Source organism: Pinus tabuliformis, chromosome 5_1 (genome assembly GCF_031772625.1).
Source record: "Pinus tabuliformis cultivar Carrire ecotype Pingquan chromosome 5_1, CPIR1, whole genome shotgun sequence".
Classification (NCBI taxonomy): domain Eukaryota; kingdom Viridiplantae; phylum Streptophyta; class Pinopsida; order Pinales; family Pinaceae; genus Pinus; species Pinus tabuliformis.
In genome coordinates this window covers 952462040-952471994 of record NC_142305.1, presented here as the reverse complement: position 1 = coordinate 952471994, position 9955 = coordinate 952462040, and the positions used below count along the sequence as shown (strand labels likewise).

Here is a 9955-nt window from a genome sequence, read left to right as displayed (position 1 = left end):
CAACAGACATCTGGACAATGCTCAAGGACCTATACGAGATCAAGAACACAAATCGCCTGTTGTTTCTAAAGAGCAAGATTCTCTCCATTAAAATGGAGGAGAATGAATCAGTAGCAACGTTCATCTCTCGTATCAAGGAGCTTAAGAATAAGCTGGGCGACATTGGCGAAACAATGTCAGACACTGATCTGGTCACAATTACCATGAATGGTATGATTGACGACTATCAGATGTTCATCACTGGGTTGAATGTGAGAGAAAAAGCTCCCAAGTTTGAAGAATTGACAGGGATCCTAATGCAGAAGGAGGAAGGGTGGATGGCCCTGAAACCACAGAACTCAGATCTTGCCCTAATGGCAAAGAAGAAGCCCTTCAGAGGAAAGGCAAATGCAACACACAAAAGCGAAGGAACCCCACAAAGAAAGCCACCTCCATCTCAAGGTATGTCTTCAAACAGAAGTGATTCAGGACAATTTTTTTTTTTATTGCGGTAGAGTTGGTCATATAGCTAAACATTGTTGGAAGAAGAAGTTTGATGAAGGTCAACAAAGACACAAGAAGCATGCAGGTCATTTTGTTGATGAAGAACAAAATCAGAATCTCAGACTGTTCATATCTGATTGTGTTTTCTGCTGAGGATGATGAAGCAGAAACTTGGTTTGTGGACTTAGGAGCTTCCACCCACATGACAAGAAATAGGCATTGGTTTGAAAATTTCAAAGAGACCAGCAGTGGAGCAAACATCTATCTTGGCGATGATAGAGGGTACCAAATCAAAGGATATGGTAATGTTCCTGTCGTTTTTCCTGATGGAAATATTAGGCATATTCAAAATGTAATGTATGTACCCAGAATAAAAAAGAATCTGATCTTTGTTTCTATGATAACAGATCAGAATCTTAAGGTAGAGTTTTTTAAATCTTATTGTGTTATTAAAGATTTGTTGGATCATATGAAGCCAATTGCATCAGAGTTCTGACTTGTAGTTTGTCTCTTGTATTGGGGAAGCAAAGTATTTATGGTCTAACTATGCCAAGAGAATTTGAATATTTCTTTCTGGAGAGCCCAGGGAGAAATGGGCAACGCCATAGCCAGATTTTTTGATTGAATAGTCTCATGTGGGCTTAAGGAAGTTCACATATTGATGCTTGGTTTAAATGGAGCAGGAAAGACAACAATTCTCTACAAATTCAAACTGGGGGAGTACGTGAGAATAGTGCCCACTATAGGGACTATAATGTTTAAGAATCTGAGCTTCACCATTTGGGACATAGGGGGCCAAGATAAAATCCTCCATCTGTGGAGACAGTATATGGTCAATGCCCAGGGGTTGATATTTGTTCTGGACAACTGTGACAAGGAGAGGATGAAGGCAACAAAGCAAGAGTTGGATAAGTTGATGATTGATCCAACACTAGAAGATGTAAAGTTGTTGGTTCTGGCCAACAAACATGACATCTCATCTGCAATTCCAGTGAGTGAGACAATGGAAATGGTGGGTCTGAATAACCTCAAGCACATAAAATGGAACATACATAAATGTAGTGGCAAGATTGGAGAAGGTCTCAGGGATGGCTTAGATTGGCTTGCTAACACTATCAAGAAAATGATGGACGCGCAAACTGGAACTAGGGTTTTTCATGGCGGAAAATTTTTATGGGGAGCAGCTAACTGGCCTTGTACGCAAGGGGTGTCGGTGGGTGATCCAAGGACTACGGGCTGCATTTGCCTCTTATGGTTCCGCCCCCATGTGACTAGAACTGCGTGGTTGGTTCATTTGGGAGGGTCACAGGGGGTGCCGGGGTGCTCTGTACAATGGATGAGTGCGGAAATCCTCCGGCGGGAGGTGGAACCTTGTCTGCCCATGCATTGACCCTTAACTGTTTACAACGATGGACATGGGGAACCAGAGCTAGCCTCTACACGGAGTATGACTCCGACAATGGCTGAGTTTTTTCCAAGTGCCTCCAAAATGGACCCTTTTTGGGCCGTGAGAACAGGGGCGGATGCGGATAAACCGGTACAACTCCTCCATACTTTCTTGCTTTCGGGCCACGTATTCAATTTTCTGAGCTGCTTCTTGTGTTCTTCCTTGGCTCAGCCGTCCCGTGAGCCGTTTTTCATCTAGGCTACGACAGTCTTACCGCCATGTCCAACCTCCATGCACGCCATCCGTCTCCCAGGGACATTCTGAGCCCCCAACGAAGTGTGGACTCCGGACTTTCTGGGGGAGTATGGCTCCAGGCACCTATCATTGCCCACCTAGATCCAAATTTTTATTAAACTTCCTGTTGGGCATTCACTTTCAACATGGGTAAATCTTGGAGATAATGTGTTGTAGCTGAAATTTAACATTATGCAACAGGCTGGTTATCCTGTTCAAATGTAGAACCTGATTTTCGAAGGCAGAGCGTTACAGGATATTCGGTCTATGCAAGAATATCGTATTCAACTCGCATCCTCCATAATCCTAAATATGAGATTAAGCGGGGGTGTGGGATCTACCGTAAAAAACTTAAAGGCTGGAAATGGCTTTGGAGGCAGTTCTTCGAAAAACATAGAAGCTAATCAGAAGCAACGAAACGGAAGTCCCTCTTTCAAGAACATCCTGCAAGGGAACAGAACAGCAGTAGAACCAAAAAAATAGGTTGGTACTTCCCCTAGCCCATACATAGTGGAGCTTCTGAACTCTATTCCAGAACTTACCATCGAAAATTCAGAAACAGCTGAGCACTGTGCTGCTTTTGAATCTCAAGCAATTATTTGTCGTTTTAACTGTTTTTGGCCAAAACCTATAGAGTTATTTCATTGGATATTGGCCAACTGGTCACTAGATTGTGAAATACACCTCTGTTCAAATGGATTTTTCATTGTAAAATTCCCATCAACAGAATCCAGGAACAATATTATTCAGGAAGGCCCATGGTTCTAGGGTTTAACGGGCCTTTTAATCACACAATGTTTCCCTGCTTTCAATGCAAATACCATGGTTTTTTCTAGATTTCTGGTGTGGATCTGCCTGCAAAATCTCCCACTCCATTTCTAGGAGGAGCGAGTACTCACAGGAATCAGGAACATCATTGGGAAATGTATCAAAACGGATACCCAAAGACTAGAAGAAAGGATCTACACACATGCCCCGATATGTGTAGAAGTAGTTCTTAGCAAAGGATTATTGGATTGCATACAACTCATCCATAAGTAGATGAACTAGACATAGACACTAGACTATGAGAACACAACCTTCAGATGTCGAATCTGCAAACAAACAGGGCATCTACAAAATATGTGCTCGGAAGGCAAGAAAGACATCGACAGGAAGAAGAGAAATGGGAAACAACCCAAGGGATGGAATTTCCCTCCACTCGGCCAAGACGAGGAGGAAGAGGAAGTTGTGGAGGAAACTATACAAATCGAGCACAACTAGACAACACAGGTACCAAAAAATCAAGGGGAAGTCTCCCAGGACCTCAATGGAATGCAAGATAATTCGGAAAAAACAAAAATAACGCAGAAGATATGGAAACTAATGGGTATAATCATACCCACTCAACAGACAACTTGGACTCAGATAAGGACAAGGCAAGGCCTGAACCTGGTTTTTAACTTGCACTTGTCTCTGATACGCCATCTCAAGGAGAATGGCGCAAGGTGGAAAAAAAGAAGGGGAGAAAAGCCTAGCTTTTATCCTTATTGTATATTAGTTTTTTTTTTGCATATCTCTGTTTAACATCAAGTCCTGACTCGATGTTGCTTGGTTCACTGTGAAACGTAACATGTAATTTTGTTTTAACTAATAAAATTATGCCTTTTTCCTTGGAAAAAAAGAAGCTAGTTGTATCAAGTGTTCGTGTGGGAGGTCTATACAAACTGAATGTGAGGAGTGCGCCACACCAAGCCTTGACCTCATCAGTTATGACTGCAGAAGATTTATGGCATCAAAGATTCAGCCATATTAATTTCAATGACCTGCATCTACTTCAAAAACGAGGTATGGTCAATGGTCTCCCTGTTTTAAAGAATGTTCATGTTGATTGTGAAGCATGTGCTCTTGGGAAGATGCACATAGATGAGTTTCCTGTAAATGTAGATAGAAAGAAGAGAGATATACTAGAGCTAGTGCACACTGATTTATGTGGGCCAATGCAGACAAGGTCATTGGGAGGTGCCTATTATTTCTTACTATTTGTTGATGAATGTACGAGATTCACTTGGGTATATTTTCTTAGAAAAAGAGTCATACTTTTGAATACTTTAAAGAGTTCAGAAGCATGATTGAGAAGCAAACAGGAAAATTCATCAAGATTCTCCACTCGGACCAAGGGGGAGAATACAAGAAGGTTGGTTTCATCAAATACTGTAAATACCATGGGATATTGCAATAGTTCACAATACCCCACACTCCTCAACAGAATGAGGTTGAAGAGAGGAAAAACATAACCCTTGTGGAGTGTGCTTGCAACATGCTAAAAGGTAAGAATATGTCTAATGGATTTTGGGCTGAAGCAATAAAAACTGCAGTGTATTTGAAGAATATGAGTCCAACAAAAAGTCTTTATTTTAAAACTCCTTTCGAAGATTTACTAGTTTTTAAGCCTGCAGTTAATCATTTATAAGTTTTTGGCTCCAAAGACTTTGCTTATGTTCCAAAGGAGGATAGGAAGAAACTGGATTCAAGGCCATTACATGCATTTTGTTGGGTATTGTACATAGTTTAAGGCTTATAAATTGTTTAATCCCTCTACTGGTAAAGTATTTTCAAGTAGAGATGTAGTATTTCATGAGCAGGTTAATGATGGAAACCATGAGAGTGCCAATGAAGAGTGGCACATGCCTTTGCTGATGGAAGAAGGGAGTGATGAAACAGGAGACAACCATGAGCAGCAACAGCAACATCAAAAAAAGGAAGTGGATGGTACAGATGCAATTTCCAAGCCAAACCCACCAAGGGATGATCAGAACAAGTTTGAAGCCACTCCACCACTCAAGAGATCAGGTAGGCAAACTTAGTTGCCAACAAGATATAGGGAGAATTCTTTTATAACTAGTATGTTAAATGTTGTTGAACCCTCTAGTTATAAAGAAGCTAGTCAATATAGTGAATGGAGGGCAGCCATGGAAGAGGAATATGAATCAATACTTAAAAACAAAACCTGGGATCTAGTTGAATTACCTAAAGGCAAACAACCCATAGGTTGCAAATGGCTATACAAGCCTAAATTTAAAGCAGATGGGAGTATAGACAAATATAAAGCTAGGCTGGTTGCAAAGGGGTACTTGCAGAAAGAAGGTATAGACTATGAGGAAACCTTCGCCCCTGTAGCTAAATTAAACACAATCAGAATGTTAATTTCTTTAGCTACCAAACATCATTGGACGATACACCAGCTAGATGTGAAATCTACATTCTTAAATGGTGAATTAAAAGAAGAAGTGTATTTAGTGCAACCTGAGGGGTTTTTTAAATAGGGGGAAGAACATTTAGTCTGTAGATTGAAGAAAGCATTGTATGGACTAAAACAGGCACCCAAGTCATGGTATGATAAAATTGATTCATTTTTCCTACAACATAGTTATAAAAGAAGCAAGAATGACCCTAATCTGTATACCGTGTTTGACAAAGAGGGGCAAATTGTTTTGATTTCTTTATATGTAGATGATCTTATCATTACAGGAAATGTAGATGAACTCATTAAAGAAATCAAAGAGCAAATGTCACAGGTTTTTGAGATGAAAGACCTTGGAGAGCTACACTATTGTTTGGGTCTGGAAGTCTGGAGGGATTCTGGCTAGACTTTTCTGTCATAGGGTAAGTATGTTAGGAGTTTACTGAAAAAGTTCAGAATGGATCAGTGCAAAGCTGCAGCAGTGCCTTTACAATCAGTGTTCCACGGGGACTCGCCCCCTCCCCCTAGGGGTCTAGTTTCCTCGCTCCCCCGCGCTTCGGGGACTTGGGTACGAGTAGGGGACGTTTCCCCACGCTCCCAAAATGGAGGAAACTCAGGGGGACGTGCCAGGGAAACGTTTCCCTTCCCTGAGGGGGTGTTTCCAAAAAGGGGGACGTGGGGGGGTGTGGGGGGACGAGAGGGGACGAGGGAGGGCGAGAGGGGACGTGGGGAGACGAGGGAGGACGTGGCACACCTTTAATGCATTGAAAACCATTTTAATTAACTAAACGTTGAACTTAATCTTTAATTAAGAGTTAATTAACGTTTAGGGTTTTGGAAAATCGTTGTTTCATGTTATAAAAATGGCACCCTGAACCATGAACAACACACTCACAACCTTTTAAAGTTCGCTGAGCGCTCCACTCACAACGTTGGATTTCACTGTTCAGATTTTAATAAACAGTGCCTGTATCATTATTGGTTGTATTAGGAATTGTATACAAAAGGTAAATTACCTAAAAAAAGTCAGTGAATTAATACAATTTGTTGAAAGTGCAAGCTAGGAAAACCAAGACCTTGAATCGATTCAATATGGGCTCTCCCCATTCATGGTGATAGTAGGTTTAGGAAAAGAGCCTACTGTCACATGTTCTGAAAAGTGGATTTGACTATTTTATTTCCAGGAACCAATTAACCACAAGTATGGGTGAAAAATCCGACTTGTAAAAACTTAAAAGACTACCTCCTTGACTACCATGCGTTGTGTTGATGAGACCTGACTGAAATATAATATTGTTGATATAATAAGACCTGATTAAAATACAGAATGTTAATATTCCACCAGCCACCCAACTACTTTCCTATATGATTTCTCAAAATTCTGCCCTGACATCTAATTTTGATCCCATGAGAACTTAAAGGGTTCAAAATATACATTCACTCAAAGAAAGAAACCAGTAGGATCTATAAAATGGAAACTAACTAAGCAGTCAAACAACATGAAAAGAAGAAAGTAACTTCCACTTACGTGTCTATCATTTTTTGCATGAGATTGCCGATGGAAAAATCTATGGCACAAGGTTATGGTTGTCGCAATAGTTACCTGGGAACTGAATAAACAATAGACAGTCAGCCTATTACTATATTAGGCCTATGGTCTTTACCCGTGGAAAAAGCATCCAGGTTCCATTTAGTCCAAGTTCCAAAAATGATTTCTTTTAGACTTTTTCTCTAGGTTAGCAGTATCTAAAACAGAATTGTGAAGGTATATCAGACCTATGGGCTAGTCCTATGGAAGCATTGCCAAATAGGCTATTCATATATTAATATTATCAGTTGAAAATCTACGGCCTGCCTAACTAATATGTCAAGAACTTAGAAGTCGAGTTTCTCAAAATCATTATACATAATCCACTATAGTTCTGAGTTCTCTCTATGTTTAAATTTTCTTCTAAGAAGGACAGTTCTCTCTTTGTTTAAGTTTTCTTCTAAGAAGGATTGTGTAAATTTTCAAATTCATTGCTTTCTTGCTCTAGGAATTCATATCAATGATCATGCTTTGCAGCTTTTCAATTCAAACCAAATTGTCATAGTGGACTCAATTAATAAATTATATTTTATATTTATAAATTTTTAAGACCCTGACGCTCCCCCACGTTTCCTAAAAAATGGTAGGGAGCTTTTGCATAGGCCGCTCCTGCGCCCCCTCGCTCCCTCGCCCCCTTGTCCCGGAACCTTGGTGGAACATTGTTTACAATAGAATACCAAACTTTAGAATGATGATGGTTCTAGGAGGCAGATGCAACATTGTATAGACAACTAGTTGAGAGTCTAATCTACTTGACTATAATTAGGCCTGATTTGGCTTATGCAATCAGTGTATCGAGCCAATTCACATCAAAGCCTCTTGAGAGTCATTGGGTTGCAGCGAAAGGCGTCTTAAGGTATCTTCAAGGAACCTTAGACTATGGTATTAAATATATTGATTCGTGTGATGTTAAATTGACAGGTTACTCAGACTTTGACTGGGCCGGAAATCTAGATGACCAACAATCCATAACGGCTTATGCATTTAGCATTGGGTCCGGGGTCATTGCATGGAGTAGCAAAAAGCAGAACACAGTATCCTTGTCTTCAGCAGAAGTTGAGTATCAAGCGATGTGTGCAACAACTTGTGAAGTAGTTTGGTTGAGGAGACTTCTCCATGATGTTGGAGAAGAACAAAAGGTTGCAACAGTTATCAAATGCGACAACCAGAGCTCTATCAAACTTGCAAATAATCTAGTATTTCATAAAAACACAAAGCACATTGATACACAGTTTCATTTTGTCAGGGAGAAAGTTCAGTCAAAGGAAATCCATATTGAATATTGTAATACATGTGACAATGTTGTTGATATTTTCACTAAGCCTCTCGGTAGAATCAAGTTTGAATTGTTTAGGGAAATGTTAGGAATACTTGTGAACCCCTTTCTCCATTAAGGGGGAGTGTTGAAGATAATGGAGAAATGTAATTTAGGAGAGAGTCAGTTCACTAGAGCCTTAGATTAGGAATTAGTTCCTATTTCTTAGGTATATGTTCTAACTTCCCTATTTGCGTGTTTATTATATATTAATGATTTGTAATGTGATTGAAGGAGAGCATTTTGCTAAGGAAGTCTCCAAGTGAAGCTCCTCACCTGTGAGCTTCCTAGTTTGATTAATAAAGTTGGTTCTTCAATTCTTAACAACATTGCACTTCGATTAATAATTTAGTTATTAAGTTTGATTTTGTTCAGGATGGCTTCACCAATGTATTGACTCACGGTGGTGGAGAAAATATGCCTACCATGGCCATTTAATCTCACTGAATTGAATTCCAGGCCCTTGTTCTTGTGACCATACATCACATTGTAACCTTCAAAAAGAAGAACATGCTCCCATTCAATTTGGCATTGACATACTTTACAAAATGAGGGAAAATGTAGTTACTCTTCACGGCCCAGACTTTAGGTATTAATCTTTTTGCATTCAGATAATTTGCAAGGCCAACAACCTTTCGAGCTTGCTTTCTCACTTTGTTTGTCTCTTCACTGTTGCAACAACTTTCAATGTCAACCCAATGCGATGGTACAATATTCAGACATTAGAAAATCATCTTCAATTGGAGATGAAGACTTTCTCTTCCTCAAACAATTTCCCTTCAGCATCTGGCTACGACAACTTTTATGAGAGTCACAACTACTTCCGCCAAAACTCTTTCCAACATTGGAAGGAAACACCATGACACAAATGAGAAGAAAAAGTTGCACATAGTTACACCCATTAAAAAAATGGAATTGGCTGGTGTATGAAAATTTTCTTCTGTCATCACTTTTCATACAATTGCACATAATGTTGTTTAGCAACATCTCATAGTAATGCCATAGGGCCTCAACATTTCCCTGGTTTTAGTGGTAGATCCTCTTGTTAACACACCATAATTGATGGCACAACCATAGGAATAGACTTCACTACTTTATTCTCAATGGATGAGCAAATGGAGAATTAATTTGCAAGATTGTCCTAGTTCTAAAGAAGAGATAAAAAATTGGGTGTTTGAAAAATTCAAGACTGCCATGTGGGAAAACCAGGCTGGTAGAAAAAAAATGATGTATGTCAAAAACTTCAACCCATCATAATCGCATGAAGAAAAGACTTATTTGAGTGCCCCAATCAAGGGTAAGGCAATAATTTTAATAGGCTGTTGAGGACCGAATCTCACCATCTTAGGTGTGAAATAGGTAGATGGATAATCCCCAAGGAAGAGTGGGAAGCAAGAATTTCATCTTTTGCAGGACAAGAGTGGTTGAAACCAAGTGGCACTTCAACATGGAATGTCCGGCTTATGAGGAAATTAGTAATCAATTTGAAAGTGGTCTAAAGGTGGAGAGTTTGAGCATGATGTTTGAGGAAGCAAGGCTTCACAAAACTGTGAATTTCTTGATCAAAATTCATGGCAAAAGGGTCGTTCTAGAGGGAAACTTGAGAGTGTGATGTCTTGTCTGATGTGGAGTTTGGGTCCCTTAGACCGTTGGGACCCGTGGATT

The 9955-nt window shown here is 39.9% G+C and overlaps 1 pseudogene; it reads left to right on the top strand.

Moving 5' to 3' along the window:
• The first annotated feature begins 1075 nt into the window (after positions 1-1075).
• On the top strand, positions 1076-8728 carry LOC149167926 (ADP-ribosylation factor 1-like; annotated as a pseudogene).
• Positions 8729-9955: the final 1227 nt, after the last annotated feature.